This window comes from Protopterus annectens, chromosome 5.part1, assembly GCF_019279795.1.
Source record: "Protopterus annectens isolate FY-2018-M chromosome 5.part1, PAN1.0, whole genome shotgun sequence".
Classification (NCBI taxonomy): Eukaryota; Metazoa; Chordata; order Ceratodontiformes; family Protopteridae; genus Protopterus; species Protopterus annectens.
Window position 1 is genome coordinate 115789178 of NC_056736.1, and position 17291 is coordinate 115806468.

A 17291-nucleotide genomic window follows, 5' to 3' on the forward strand; every position below is an offset into this window, starting at 1 on the left:
CAAAATATTAAAGCCAATTGATGGGCTCCTTGCTATCAGTTCAAAATTATTTTATTATGTAATCCTTTCACATTTTAGTGTACATGTTATTATTTAAGTAGCATCACCTGAAAATATATGAATAGATGAAGTATTCCTTTGGTTATATTTTTTTCCTTACAGTTTACTTAGAAACTCCTCATGTTAATTGGTAGCCATGGAAAGGTATGATAAAGTTATTTTTGTTAATAATATTAACTGAATGACTGGTAAATTTTATCTCCGTTTATATAGTAGGTAGCTTAAATATATATATTTTTTAATAAAGCCTATAACACCCCTCCCACAGGCCATGAAGATGTGACAAGCTCCATCATTAATATGAAATGACATAGATCTCCATAAACCAGGCTTCTGTGACAGCGACATTTCCAATACCATTTAATAAAAATGGAGCCTTTAAGATTGATCCCTTTGTAATTTAAACGTCAAGCTTTCAGGAATGCTACACTCTTTTTATTTTCTTTGGGACTGCACCCAGGTATTACAGGTCTACAGAATATCGAGTCTGACTAAAAAACACTGAATATTAGTAACAGAAAAGCATATGAAGGAATGATGTAGTCAGTTAACTACAAAGTGGGGAATAGCCATACACCTCCTTCAAAGAAGTCAAGCATAGAATCCTATATTACATTTTTTGCTGAAATTGCACAGTTATACAATGTGAAAGAAGTATTTCACTTAGTTTGTGAGTGGTTAATTAGAGATTAGTACAGCTGAATGAATCCCCACCTAAGCTGCATAAGACTGCTAACCATTCAAATGCAATTATTATTTTACAGTTCTTTCTGTAATCCTGCGGTTATTCCATATCCAATATTTTAGCTCTAGGTAATTAGATCATAGTTACTTTTTTTCTTACAAATCTTGGTGAGATTAGGATCTGTTCTCCATGTTATTGAACTGTAAATATGTTGGGGTGAGAGGCAGCTTCCCCACTCACAAGCTGTTACGGAACATGATTACCAGGTGCCAGTAGTGTGAAAGTGCAGTACAGCCATTGTGTTATGAAGCTGCAAGGATATTGCAGCTTCGAACATGAATGCTGATACTGCATTTATCATCATAGCCGAAGCACTATAGCACTCACAGTGTTTGGTGATTTAACTGCAGCAAGCTACTTGTTACATTTCTAGCAAGCAGCTTGCTAAAGTTTCAGACCAGCACAGCCTTTCTGGTTTTTGGTCTTTGGCTTTGAAAAAAAAAATATTTTCTTCATCTTTGAGTCTAGAAGGGTGCCAGTTTGTAGAACTGCACAGGATGCCAGACAATGATTTAAATAAGGTTTTGACTGAATCACTGAACAGAACAACATTAGCAGTGTACTTTCAGGGTTTCTGTGAACCTTAAAGGTTTGTATTTCTACTAAGTATTTCTTTGTTTTTTTACTCAAATGTTTTTTATTTAAATTCATTAAAATATTATAACAATAAACTAAATATTTTAGAGCATAAATTTTCAATATGAAACACAATAACTATTTACAATATATACAAAGGCCTGAAATAGTATATGAAATGTTTCTAATTAAGTAAAGCCAATTGCTTATAAAGACATAAATGACCTTAGAAAGAGTTAATGTCCATTTGAAAAGCCTCAATGAGAGATGAAACATTTATCCAGGGATTGCTGATTAATTACGTTGGATAATTTCTGAGTTCTTTTGTTCTGGCTTCTTTAGATATAATTTTTTAACAAAGTCAGTAAATCTTCAATATTTGGAGAGTTAACAGAATTCCACTTTCTAGTGATACATTTTCTACTTACAGCTAGAATTGTACATAAAAGATCAGAGTTCATTTTATTCATAGTAAAACCTTCACACACATTAAAAAGAATTATTGTTTTAGTTAATGAAAATGTGTCTAAAAATAAGGCTTTAAGAAAAGCATCAATATTTTCCCAGAATTGTCTTAAGTGAGGACATTCATAAAAATATGAAACCAGTTTGCTTTATTAGACTTTAAACATATCCAAAAAATAACATTTTCAGATTTACTGAATTTAGCTATTTTGTCTGGAGTTAAAAAGGCTCTATGAAGAAACATCCAGATGAAAATGCTCCAATACTGAACCCAAGATATCTATTTAACTGAAATTAAAATCTTAGCTTTCTCCATATGTGTATAATTAGGAGAAGACCTTTAGTTATAAAATTCCAGTGTTTAGAAGTTAAAATTGTCTTATATTTTATAAGAATACCATATAATTTGGATGTGATATACTCTGTTTTAAAATTGTTATGCAATACTTCAGATATATATAATATTAAAGAGGGTTGATCTAAAAAAAATGAATTTTTAATAACTCTGCAAAGATCTTGTGTGTAGGTTAATATGCTTTGTAATAACAACTAATCTTGTGATGGCAAACCATATTCTTTAATAAGTTGTTGAGTATACATGCTTAGAACTTTTATACAATGTTGTCAGCAATTAAAATTCTTAACTTCCCATGCATTAAAAATGTTGAAATGTAATTTATCTGGAAAATTCTTTGTTATTTTGAAAGTTATTATAAAATCAAACCAAATTTTAATATCTACATTAGAATTAACAAGCTTCCTGAAGCTGTTGAAAATGTGGTTTAAAGAATTTAGCTTTGTAGGTTTGGTTATATTACATTGTACAATATAACAAAGGAAATGCCAAACTTAATTAGAAAGATTACTTAAAGTGAATTTTGTTAACAAAGAATTTCCATTTAATAATATAATAAGATATAAGGTTTTCAAGTTGGAATTATAATTTGGATCAATCCAATTTATAAGATCTTTAAATAATAATGCTCTGATGTATGTGTCGATGATCTGAAAACTTTATACCACCTTGGCCCCATGGTCTAATATGATGTAGGTAAGCAATTCTATTCCTATTAGGATACCATAAAAAGTTTATTAATTATTTATTTATATCTTTAACGTATGGATTTCCAGGAGAAATATTAAGAGCTATAGCAATGTATAGAATCTTTGGCAAAAGAGTAATTTTTATCAACTGTAACCTATCCTCAAAAGAAATGAACATATTATTACATTTACTTATATGATTATTTATTAAATATGTGATATGTTTATAATTGATTTCTATTGTATTTTCTATAGCATTGCATAAGACTATGCCTAAATAATTCAGGGAATTTGTTTTTTCTTCAATGATGTTTTGATAATCCAACTGGGCTTTTAGATTATTAAGTATGATGTGCTTAGATTTCTGTTTGTTAAAATGAAGACCAGAAAGTCTTTGGAAATAATTCATCATAGACTCGAATTTGGGTCTATATCATATATTCGAAATTGCAAAGCATCGAACACCATAAGTTCAAATTTGGAATTTCGAATAATGAGAACATCAAATGCTCAGAATAGTGAATATTTTCCCAGGAAACATACACACAACACAAGCAAACCAAAATAAATAAACCACACACATACAGTTAACAAAACCCAACCCTACACTAAACCATACATACATTACTAACTATCCACTTACCTTAACCTGCACCCTAACCCTAAGGTCCGTAACTATCGCACACATACCCTATGAAACTATAGACAAACAAACTAATTAATTCACACACATACAGTTAAAAAAACCCAACCCTACACTACACCAAACATACATTACTAACTATCCACTTACCTTAACCCACACCCTAACCCTAAGGTCCATAACTCTCACACTACACTGGAGGAAATAGTGAAGCCATGGAACGGCCCACCAAAATCTTGTCCTAGGTAAGATTTTGATGTTCTGGGGCTTCGCTATTTTCATCCATCGATGTAGTGGGTTTGATATTATAACTTTCAAAGTTTTACATCTTCAAAGTTATAGACCTCTCTAATTCACATAAAACTGTTTTTGAGTTAGGTACAGTAGGTAAAATGTCATCTGCAAAAAGTGTTACTTTAGAATCATCATCATCATCATCATCTTCTTTCAGCTGTTCCTGTTAGGGGTCGCTAAAGCGGATCATCTGTTTCCATTTCTTCCTGTCTTTTGCATCTTGCTCTGTCACACCAACCACCTGCATGTCCCCTCTCACCACATTCATAAACTTTATCTTAAGCCTTCCTCTTTTCCTGTTACCTGGTAGCTTCATCCTTAGCATCTTTTTCCCAATATACTCAGCATCCCTCCTCAGCACATGTCCAAACTAACATAATCTTGTCTCTCTGGCTTTGTCACCAAACCTTCCAACCTGGGCTGAACCTCTAATATACGTATTCCTAAACCTGTCCATCCTCATCACACCCAGTGCAAATCTTAGCATCTTTAACTCTGCCACATCAAGCTCAAACTCCTGCCTTTTTGTCAATGCCACTGTCTCCAACCCATATAACATTGCTGGTTTCACTACCCTCTTGTAGACCTTCCCTTTCACTCTTATTGGTACTCATCTGTCACAAATCACTCCTGACACTCTTCTCCACCCACTCCATCCTGCCTGTACTCTCTTCTTCACCTCTCTTCCACACTCACTGTTACTCTGAACTATTGATCCCAAGTATTTAAACTCATCCACCTTAGCCACCTCTACTCCTTGCATCCTCACCATTCCTCTATCCTCCCTCTCATTGACACACATATATTCTGTCTTAGTCCTGCTGACCTTCATTTCTCTTCTCTCTAGAGCATATCTCCATCTCTCCAAGGTCTCCTCCACCTGTTCCCTACTCTCACTACAGATCACAATGTCATCTGCAAACATCATAGTCCACAGGGACTCCTGTCTGATCTCGTCTGTCAACCTGTCCTTCATCATTGCAAATAAGAAAGGGCTCAGAGCTCATCCTTGATGTAACCCCACCTCCACCTTAAACGCATCTGTCACTCCCACCGCAGACCTCACCACTGTCTCACTACCCTCGTACATATCCTGTACCACTCTTACATACTTCTCTGATACTCCCGACTTCCTCATACAATACCACAACCCCTGTCTAGGCACCCTGTCATATGCTTTCTCTAAGTCTACAAAAACACAATGCAACTCCTTCTGACCATTTCTGTACTTCTCCATCAACACTCTCTGAGCAAACATCGCATCTGTAGTACTCTTTCCCGGAATGAAACCATACTGCTGATCACTAATCATCATTTCCCTTCTTAACCTAGCTTCCACTACACTTTCCCATAACTTCATGCTGTGACTGATCAATTTAATCCCTCTGTAGTTACTACAGCTCTGCACATCACCCTTATTCTTAAAAATCGGTACCAAAACACTTTTTCTCCATTCTTCAGGCATCCTCTCACTTTCCAAGATTTCATTAAACAATCGGGTTAAAAACTCCACTGCCATTTCACCTAAACACCTCCATGCTTCCACAGGTATGTCATCTGGACCAACAGCCTTTCCATTCTTCATCCCCTTCATAGCTATCCTTACTAGCTCCTTGCTAATCCATTGTACTTCATGATTCACTATCCCCACATCATCCAACCTTCTCTCCCTCTCATTCTCTTCATTCATCAACCCCTCAAAGTACTCTTTCTATTTCCTCAACACACTCTCCTCGCTTGTGAGTATGTTTCCCTCATTATCCTTTATCACCTTTACCTGCTGCACATCTTTCCTAGCTCGGTTCCTCTGTCTAGCCAATCGGTACAGGTCCTTTTCTCCCTCCTTAGTGTCCAACCTTTCATACAGCTCTTCATATGCCTTATCCTTAGCCTTTGCCACCTCTCTCTTTGCCATGCACCTCATCTCCTTATACTCCTGACTACTTTCTTCATCTCTCTGACAATCCCACTTCTTCTTTGCCAACCTTTTTCTCTGTATACTCTCCTGTACTTCCTCATTCCACCACCATGTTATAATAATTATAAATATTAATACCTACAATCTTTGTGTTACTTCATATCAGAGAGGCAAAGACTTTGATGGCAAGTGCGAATAAAATAAGAGGTAGCGGGCAGCTTTGTGTAGTACCTTCAGTTATGGATACATATTCTGAAGTGAAAAGACCTACTTTCACATAAGTGAAGTTGTTCTTATAAATAGTTTTTAACATAGAAATGAAAGAAGAAGGAAATGCTAGTGAAGTCAGTAGTCCAAAAACATAGTCCCAGTTGGCAGAATCAAAGGCCTTTTCTATAGCTAAACTAACCACTAAAGCTTATTCATTCTCTATATGTAAACATTCTATGAGAGTAAGAATTATTTTAATATCATCATGAGTTTGTCCTTTGTAAATAAATCCTGATTGATCACTGTTTATCATTTCAGAGAGTGAGACTTTCATTCTGTCAACAAATATGGACATGGAGATCTTATAATCATTGTTTAAGAGGGAAATAGGTCTATAAGATCTACAAAGTTGTGGGTCTTCAGTGAATATTTCCAGGATGGCGGAATAATATTGTGAGTTTGTTCTTCAATCAATGTTTTGTGAAGGAAAGATATACTAGTTAAAGGGAATAGTTTATAAATTTATATAATAATGCATCTGCATTAGGGGCTTTATTAGGTTTAAACTTCTTAATTTCATCTTTAACTTCATTTATAGATATTTGCTTCTCAAGATCTGTTTTAAGTTTCTCAGGGATTGCCTCTAAATTAAGAGAAGATAGTTCTGTGTCAACAGCATTCCTTGTTAGTTTATTATTGTTATAATGGTTGGTAAAATGAAATCTAAAATCTTCAAGAGTAACAACTATGTCAGATACTGCTTTGTTGCAGCCTTCACATTCTTTCATTTTTCATAATATTATTTGAGTTAGATTGAATTTTAACTCTAACTGATAAATTGTGCATGTGTTTTGGAGTTGAGGCATAAGAATTTAATTTCAACCTTTCTAATGCCACATTTGTTTTATGTGTTAAAATATCTAAGTATTTATTTATTTTGTCTCTTTTTCTTATTATTATCCGATGTTAGGTATGTAGATCTGGACTTCATTGTTGAAAGTTCTAATTGTATATTTTGCATCTCTGAGTCTCATTTTTTTTATTTTATTTTTACACCAGGTGACAGTTTTTCCATAAATGTAGGCTTTTAGAGTGTCCCAGACCATTGTTATATTAGCACCTGTAGTATGATTTTCTAAGAAGAACTGCAATTCTGTTAAAAACCAAGGTATAAAGTCTTTAAATTTAGTTATATAGGCTGGTATTCTAGTTATGGAAATTAAATATTGAAATGAAGTTATAACGCAAGTGTGAGACAATTATGATTGGAAAGAGGACATAGGAGTAGAGAAAAAGATGAAGTTTTTAATTTTAAGTCATTGGAAACTAGAATTCTATCTATTCTTGTTTGGGTTTTAAATCCATGATCTATTTTAGAAAAACATAATGAGTTATTGTATTTAGAACTGAATGTATCATATAAGTTGAGGGACCGAATCCAGTTTTTAAAGATTTTTGCTGTAGAAATGAGCCTAAGTGGATGATTGTTTGTGGTGTCAGAGCTATCCAAAATGCAATTGAAATCTCTTCCCAGTATAGGATTGCCTTTATAAACATTAGTTATGAGATCAAGGTGACATTTTTGCTGTTGTTACTCCTATTCTTGGAAACAAATAAAGGTTAGTTAATGTCGAAATTCTGTTATTAAGCTTTAATATAACATTGGCTAGTGAACCTTCTGGATCTTCTTATTTGTATAAGATTTGCAGGTTTACAACTTTTTTTTCATAGAATCATGACAACTCTTCTCCTGGATTTATATGAAGAATTAGCTAGTATTCATTAATTATTAAGATTCCAAATATTTTTTTCAGTAGATTTAAAATGAGTTTCTTGTAAAAATACAACTTGCTATTTATTAACATTTAAGTATTTTAACAAGTTTAACCTTTTCCTTGGATTGCTCAGACCATTAATGTTTAGAGAAGTTACAGTAAAGATACAGGTGTATATGAAAGTATTTAGGAATAAAATAAACAGTGGTTGATGTATGAATTCTATAATTTCTAATACATAAAAACACGTGCATTCATAAATAAATACAGTATAATTGGAATGTCATTAGATATACTTGTAAAGTGTAGTATCATGAATTCAGGCCTAGCTAAAAAAGTAAAACAAAAGATGATGTAAAACACATAATCAAAGAAAATTGGATTTTCCAAAACCAAATATGGAATTATTAAAATTTTCAATCCGAGAGATAAACCTAGATCTGTCAGACTGTTTTCCTTAACCATCATAACCATGTACAGCAGCTCTAATAAGTCCTATAAGTGAGACTTATACAACTGAACTAAATTAATCTGAACAGCTTTAGCTAAAGCAAATAGTAAACATTTAAAATATAAACCTCCCAAACATAAAAAATTATTCTTATTTTTTATATAAACAAATACTTAAATCATAAATAAATCTCTTTTTATGAGAGTATGTAGGAGTAGAGAAGTTCAAGCTATCAATACTGATTATATTGACTAATTGAAGCTGGTTACTGCACACAAAAAGAGCAGCTTTGTTAATAATGTACCCATTCAATTTCCTTTTCATTCTAGGTATAAGCCTTATTGTTACTAGAAAGTACTACAGATGAATATAACCATACGTTTTAAGTGGCATCTGAACTTTTAAGTATAGATTAAAATAAAGAAGTTCACTAATATGAAACTGTATTTCCCATGTACACATTGTCATAGTTAAAATTAAGTAAACTACTTTAATCTAAAAGATACTTTTATGAGGTTTACTTTGAACTAACCAAAATGTAATTATTATAACTTAAGTGAAGTATTGTATGCATCTGGTCCATGTCCTGAAATCCCATCAATAAAATGTAACTGTCTCTTCTTCTAAAGATTAATAGAATCTCAGTCCATACCATCTTATGTCTATGAAGATGTATTTGCAATATACTTAAAAATAAGCTTTTAATAAATAGCTTTTGACAAATAACGAGTAGCAGTGAAATGTAGTCAAACAATAAGTAATGCTAATATTTATGTATAGCACTTATAATACTTTTAGATTCAGAAACGAATTCAACAACTTAAATTAAGCAGAAATAATCTACATATATTTAACATAAAATAAGTATTTAAAGGCATTTCTAAACAAATAAAAGCCGACCTTAATGATTTCTGCAATTCCAGGTAATCACAGCTAAAAACAGGATATTTGAAGCAAGGGGTGCATCACTGAAATGATTCCCCTCTCTTCCTGTGTGTTACATAAAAAAAATGGCCAGGGAGTTTCTCAGATATCAAGGAGGAATCTGCATGGTTTAAACAGCTCACAAGGCTCCTTGCAGTAATCAAAGCTTCACCTCAGGCTAAGGAGGTGATTCTTAACTGTAAATCTTCAGTTTGAAAGTGTGAAGTAAAAAAAAAAACATTAAAAAAGCATTGCGGATATTCATGGGCGTTTCCCAAGTATTTATATTTAATGAAACACATCAGGCAGATAAAAATCAAAGTCCCAAGCTGTTTTACTTAAAAATGCTTAAATGAACTAATAGATAACCACATTTCAAAAGGTTAGAGTTGAATTATGGTAACTAATAAAGATATAATTTATGAATCATTTAGAATTAAGTAAAAAAAAAACAACCCCCCCCCCAGCATGCTGCAGAAATGTCAGACACTCAGTTTTCATAGACATATGAATAAAATTAGATCAAAGTTACTTGTAGCAAGCTGAGTAATTAGTTATCATTTCCATTTAGTATTGCTTGTTGTTATGACAATACCATAAGATTATAGTTGAATATTAAAGGCAATATGTGTCTTGATTGAAAGATCTTCATTTAAATAAAATTATGCCATGTCCAAATGAGTATCTGTTTTGTTATCAAAAGGAAATGAGTCATTTATCAGTAAATGCTTTGAGAGATTTGTTGGAATTTACAGTTGAAATATCAGTCTTTTGTTTCTTTCTTTTTTGTATCTGTACAAGTGTTTTTTTTACAAATATCTCTTTAATGAAATGGAAAAACAGTCCATATCTTCAGGAATGGAAATTATATTGTTTTTTGCAAAGGCAGATGTTTCATCTAGATTGTTAAAGGTTCTTATTCGGGTCTATATAATATAAATGAAGCATTAAAATGTCGACTCACCTTTGATCGACCCCTATTTCTTGAAACTGCACAACATCAAACCCTTAAATCACCAATTTCTTTCCAATGGAGGAAATAAATCAGTATCCCAAACACACACACACACCACATTACAACAAACATTATTAAATTGGGGGGCTTTGCCCCCCACACCCCCCTAACTAAATATACTAACTCTGAGATCGCACTACAGTCAGGAAAAGGGCAGATTTAAAAGAATAGCCAACTGATTTCTTTCCCTTGGAAAGAAATCAATGATTTGGCCATTCGATGTTGTGCAGCTTAGGGAAATAGGGGTCGATCAAAGGTGAGTTGACATTTTAATGCTTCATTTATATAATATATTCCATTGGAAAGATGTATTTTGATTCTAGCAGGGTATATGATTTGAGCCTTGATATTGTTTTGCTTTAAAAGTTTAACAAGGGAGGCAGCATTTTTCCTCATTTCAAGAACCTTAGTGGAGTCATCATTGTCAAATCTGATATGATTTTGATTGAATTTTAAAGGTGCTTTTCTCCAAGCAATCTTTAAAACAAGTTCTTTATCTATGAATGAGAGAAACTTTATAACTATAGATCTTGATGGGGATGAGGAAGAAGTTGGTGCTGGCTTTCCTGTTGCTCTGTGGGGTCTCTCAATTCCATAAGAAAAACCTTCTTGAAGATCTAAAATGTCAGGGATCCAATGATTTAGGAAAGAAATAATATCCTCCCCTTCATTTTTTTTCAGAGACCAAAAATTCTTATAGTACGTCTTCTTTCCCATTTTCTAGGTTATCAAGCTTATCCTGGAGCCAGGCATTTTGTTTGAGGATAAATTCAGTTTGTAGTTCCTTTTCTTTAAGTTTCACATCAATGTCAGTTAAAGCAGTTTCTATGTCCAATAGTTTATTTTGGTGTTGTTAAAGTAGTTCTTTAAACAAGTCACCAGCTGCATGTCTTTTCTCAGTGTTGAGTCTGCTTGAGAATGCTTGGAGCTGTTCATATTCATACAGATAAAGTCTCCAATAATTTGACAGGAATTTCTTTGAGAAGATCCACCAAATTTTGTAATCTTGAAGTTTAAACTACTATTGATAAGTCCTTATAAAAATTATTTGCAATCTCTAACTAAATTCCACTCTAAATAGTTTTACAGAGCTCTAAAATTGAGCTGAATTCAGATGGCCATCTTGACTCCCCCCTTCCCGCTAAGTATTTCTGAAGGGTCTATATTATAACAGCGAATGCTTAAAATAGTGAACGCTGTATAATTGACCCTAAAAAATCAAAATGCTGAACACATGGAACAATGACTTTTTCCCAGGGAAAAAAATTGCTGCTCCGTAAAAAAAAAAAAAAAAACACAAAATAAAGTGGGGGACTTCACCCACATACCCCCCGATGTGGGTGGCTGTGCCCTGCACCCCCCCACTTAAATATACCAACTCTGAGATCACACCACAGTGGAGGAAATAGCAAAGTCCCGAAAACAGCCCAGTGATTTTTTTCAGTGTTTTCGGGATTTCACGGTTTCGATTTAAAACGGTCGTTGAAACAGCATTCGCTATTTTAAGCATTCGCTGATATAATAGGGACCCTTTCTGAATTTATGAATAGTAGCTAGCATGTGAAGCATATAGAATATCCAAATACTGCTATATACCACACTAACATGCTGATTGCAGAGGACTCACATATAGTGAAGTAATTATATTAAAGTACTAATAGAAGATAGGAAATAGAAATACCTTCAACCTGTTGTACTAATTACTGGACTACGGTCAGTGACATTGCCTAATAAAACAGTAGTTATACAATAAAGAAGGAGGATTATTTTCCAAACTGCCCAAGCAGTAATTAAGCCAAAAAAAAACAAATATATCCCAATGAAATAGTGAGCCTTCTGTGCACTAATCAGACTGGGAACAGTGACCTTACTTAATGACTCAGCAATTAAACATTAAGACAGATGACATCTAGTTCATTGTGATCTAGTGAATAACATGCCTGATCCAACAATACATCTGTAGTGTGGGACGGAAATGTTTTGCATGCAGTGGACAAGTCAAGGGCCTGAGCATCCCTGTTTCTTGACTTACTGTGCAATGGATTAAGGGGAATTATGTTGGTGGTGCACTTAGTTGGATTCACCACTTATGTTCAATAATGACACAACAACTAAACAGTGGCGGAGTAAAGATTTGCCTAAAGGGTAATAACCAGATGACTCTACTATTATATAACAATTAGAAATTGAACAAAAGGAACACTGTGAATGATACATTCATCTTTTAACATTAGTAGCCATACCTAATCTAAAAATGTTATGTAACTGAATCAGGGATTCTGCCAGCGTTTGAGATGACACATCAGTTGAAAAAGCAAAAGGAAGGAGCTTTTCATAAAGTGCACAGTTTATGTAATATTAGACATAGCAGAGGAGGGATAGCAATATACAAACTTCCATCCACATTTTTCAGTAGGATTACACCCTGCTTCACACATAGTCATCCACCTCCACACACACACACACACACACACACACACACACACACACACACACACATATATATATATATATATATATATATATATATATATATATACTCTTTTTTTGCAGCTGTTGGCATTACTTTTCCTTGTTTATTTCATCTTAAAGAAAATTAATTCATTTTTATAAAGCAAGAGTATTTGTCATCTGTAAATGTTTTTTTTTGTTTAATTATTTTTCTTCTGCCTCTGTTTACTGTCATAAAACAACTAAGTCAGAAAAGATGCAACAAAGACAAACCAGTACTGGATGAAGTGTCTCTTGAGAAAAGTCCTATTTGTATCCAAAAACACAAAAGAGGCACACCACGATGATTCTTCAGGCTTTAATGGAGAATTAAAAACATCAAACGAACAGCTGTAGGAAGGAGTAAGCGCTTTCACGTTTTAACAATGCTTCTTCAGACTTAAAATACATCTAAAAAAATGTGTTCTTATATACTCATAGTTAATTGAATAATTAAAGCAATTAGAATAATTAAAACTCTATCACAGTCATCCCTTGTTAAAGGTGTATTGCTATGTTAGTAGCTTATATAAAAGACTATATCTTGTGGCTGTATATATAGTAAATGCAATATACCTATATATTATACAAGACACATCTACTAAAATTAAGAATAGAACAATTTAAAATAATAATAATTAGCAGTACTAATATAAAATAGCCTACAACTTATAAGAACAAGCTACAAAATGGTGTCACATGCATAACACTATCCTATGTGGCATAGCTAAATCAATAACTAGAATAGTGTATAAAGATAATAATAACAAAATTATTAAACATACATACATATATATATATATATATATATATATATATATATATATATATATATGTGTGGAAAATATACATATATATTAAAAAATACATATATATAAAATGTATATGTTACATACTTACACTGAATGTTTGGCTAAGTATACATGTACAGAAATAGTGTATGCAAATTATATTAACTTGTTTACTGTACATGTATGGATATTAATGACTATAAGGTCTCCCTTTTAGAAAAGGTTTAAGTGATATTTTATCATTGAGGCCATGGCCTCTATGTGCTTGTAGCCTTAATATCCATTTGTTTTCCTTTTCTTCAGTGAAGTTCTTTATATCACCAAGTCTATCTGTTTTATTGACTAGCTCAAGTACTTGAAACGTGAATTGATGTTTAGATCCTAGACTCAATACATGTCTGGCTAAAAGCATTCCTATCATCCTCTCTATTTATGGCATATATATGCTCCCTAATTCTTTCCGTAATGTTCTATTAGTTTTCCTATATAGAATGATTTACATAATGAACATTTTGCCAAATATATCAAGTCCCTGGATCTACAATCAGCATATCTATCAAACTTGAAATTATTACCATTATCAGGATGTGTAAAACTATTTTCTTTTGCTATGTAGCTACATTGATTACAATGTCTGCATGGAAAGCACCCCTTCCTTTGTGTTAAAGGGGCTACCTTTATATTATTTTCATAGCAGAGTAACCTCTTGAGGGATTTCATATTCTTATATGTGATATCAGGCCTATCACCTATAATATCTTTTAGCCTATCGTCTACCAATAACATTCCCCAATTATTAGTTAAAATGTTTCTAATAGTATTATTCCTGTTTGTAAAAGGTATCACTATTCTATTCTTAACTGTTCCTGTCTTAAATCTTTTTATACTATTGCCATCTTTGCCAGTGCCAGTCCTATGTAGGAATGGTCTACCCCTACCCTCTCTTTCCAACGAATTATCCTGAAATATTTTGTTCAATACTTGTTTATTGTATCCTCTATTTAAAAATTCATCTCTTAGTGTCTCACATTGTTCATGATGTCTCATATCATCTGTTACTAGCCTAGAGCCCCTTAATGTCTGACCTCTAACTATATTGGGATAGAGGTGTCTAGGGTGCATACTGTTGTAGTGTAATAGATTATTCTTTCGACAAGGTTTTCTAAACAAATCCGTATTAACAGTGTTCTTATCTTTACTAATGAGAACATCTAAAAATTCTATCCTATCAAATGATTTAGAACATTCAAATCTCAGAAAATCAGTTGTTCCATTTATATAAACTATAAACTGATCCAACTCTTCGGGTGTACCACCCCACAAGAGGAATACATCATCCACAAAACGTTTATACAGCTTAATATTCTCTCCAAAGAGTGCATTTCCTAAAACATAAGTTCCTTCCCAGTATGCCATCACAAGGTTTGCATATGAATTAGCACATGGTGTGCCCATCGCTACACCCTTTTTCTGTAAATAATAATTATTATCATATAGAAAAACATTGTTCTCAAGTACCAATTCTAGAATAAGCATCCATTGTATGACTTGGTTATTAGGAATGTTTTTCTCAAGTAGTAGCAATCTCACATATTCCATCCCTACTTGATTTGGTATAGATGTAAAAAGGGGAACAACATCTAATGTAACCAGTAAATCACTGGTATAGTCACTATGTGAATGTAAGTATTCAGCATAGCTGTATAAAAACTCCTCTGTGTCTCTAATTATGGACTCATTGTTATTCACTATTGGTTTGAATTGTTTCTCCAGATAAATAGACATCGGCTCAGTGGCCCAGCCTTTACCCAATACAATAGGTCTCATTGGGGGGTCATATCAATTTTTGTGTATCTTTGGTAGACCTCTGAAGGTTGGAATGACTGGCTTTTCAACCAAGAAATACTTGTATAGATTTTCATCTATTATATTACATAACAAGAAATCATATAACATCTCAGGAACACTTTTAATCACTTTATCTAAAGTCACAGCATTCAAACAATGATATGTGTCTGTTTCTTTCAATAAATCTTTCATTTTCATATTATATAATGTCCTGTCTAATACTACTACTGAGCCCCCTTTATCAGCTTGCCTAATGACAATATTGGTGTTATTTTGTAGGCTTTTTAATGCTTCACGTTCAGCATGATTCAAATTATAAAACTCAGGTTTAACATTAGTCATATCACTGGCTATTAAATCCCTTTCACAAGCTTTCTCAAAAGCCTCAAGTGCAGGGCATAACTGTGGTATAAACGTTGATGGTTTTTTAAATACATTTGCATCTTTCGCATTATCATTATCTGTGAATAGTAGTTTCAAACCTAAATTCCTGACAAACATTTTAACATCTATAATAACATCAGCAATGTCAGCACTAGCAGCAGGTATGAAAGATAAACCCTTATCAAGTAGGGAAAGTTCATTTTCATTTAATTCATACCTGGAAATATTCACAGTTAGTCTTTCTGTATGGGACGCAGAATCTTCTTCTGGAATTCGGGCCTCTCTTCTGCGTTCTTCCTTTTCTTCACTCTGTTGTACGGTGACCATGCTTGTTTCCCTGCACTCTGTTGTATGGTGACCGTGCTTGTTTCCCTTCACTCTGTTGTATGGTGACCGTGCTTGTTTCCCTTCCCTTCACTCTGTTGTATGGTGACCATGCTTGTTTCCCTTCACTCTGTTGTATGGTGACCGTGCTTGTTTCCCTTCACTCTGTTGTATGGTGACCGTGCTTGTTTCCCTTCACTCTGTTGTATGGTGACCGTGCTTGTTTCCCTTCACTCTGTTGTATGGTGACCATGCTTGTTTCCCTGCACTCTGTTGTATGGTGACCATGCTTGTTTCCCTGCACTCTGTTGTATGGTGACCATGCTTGTTTCCCTACAGCCCGTATGGGGAAGGGAAAAGAGTGATTGTCCTCATTCTCTATCAGGCTATCCTCTTCATATGAGATGCAGCCGTTATTAGTTGTTTTGTTCGTGCCTCTTGTATCTCTTATTTTCGGGCGGACATCAGCATTCGCTTCTATCTCTGCTGTTGACAATTCCGTTGTTTTTTCATGCAAAAAAGAATTAGTGTCAATCTCATTAATTATATTCTTCCCAGTATTTACTGTAGCGTAAGTAGTAATCACTCTCGGTTTAGGAATGGCATTCAAACTAGTAGAACAGATGGTAATGTTCCCAGATGACGTCAGCATAATAGGTGTGTCTCTCTCCATTCTCATGAATATTCATGACTTCCTTTCTTTTCGCCGGTTTTTCATTAGTGATTAAATCACTGCCCGTGGCTCCTTTGAATGTAACATTATTGTTCTTCCAAGTGTTCTCTCTCAGCCAAGAGAATATCTGGCCTCTCCTGAAATCGTTATAGTCTCTCTCCAGTTTTTTCTTCTTATCAGATTTTAATTTATTATCAAGCATTTTCACAGAGGAAGTCAGATCTTTAAGGAAATTTTCTATCCCATCTGAGTCGAGAAGGATTCTTAACTTCTTTTCCATCTCACTAATATCTTCCATTAGATTCTTCTCTATCAGTTGATATTGTTCTATTAATAACCTGATATACCCATAGCTGGTTTCCAGGTTAAGTTTTTGCCATTTCCCTAACAAGTCAGGGTATGTTGTGCCAAAAGTCGGCATCTTAAGAATTCTTAGTCCTCTTGGGACTATCTTGAAGCTGAGGCACGCCTCCATATGCTGCCTCTGCCATTGTATGTTTTTTAATTTGTGAAAGTTATTTTCTATTCTTCTCGTTAATTGCAGTATTTCCATGTTTGATGCTGTGTTAACAGTTTTACTTCCATCTGTTGCTAAATCTTTAAAGGATAATTTTAGCAACGGATTATTGTTCATAGTAAAAAGTTCATTTAAAATATCATC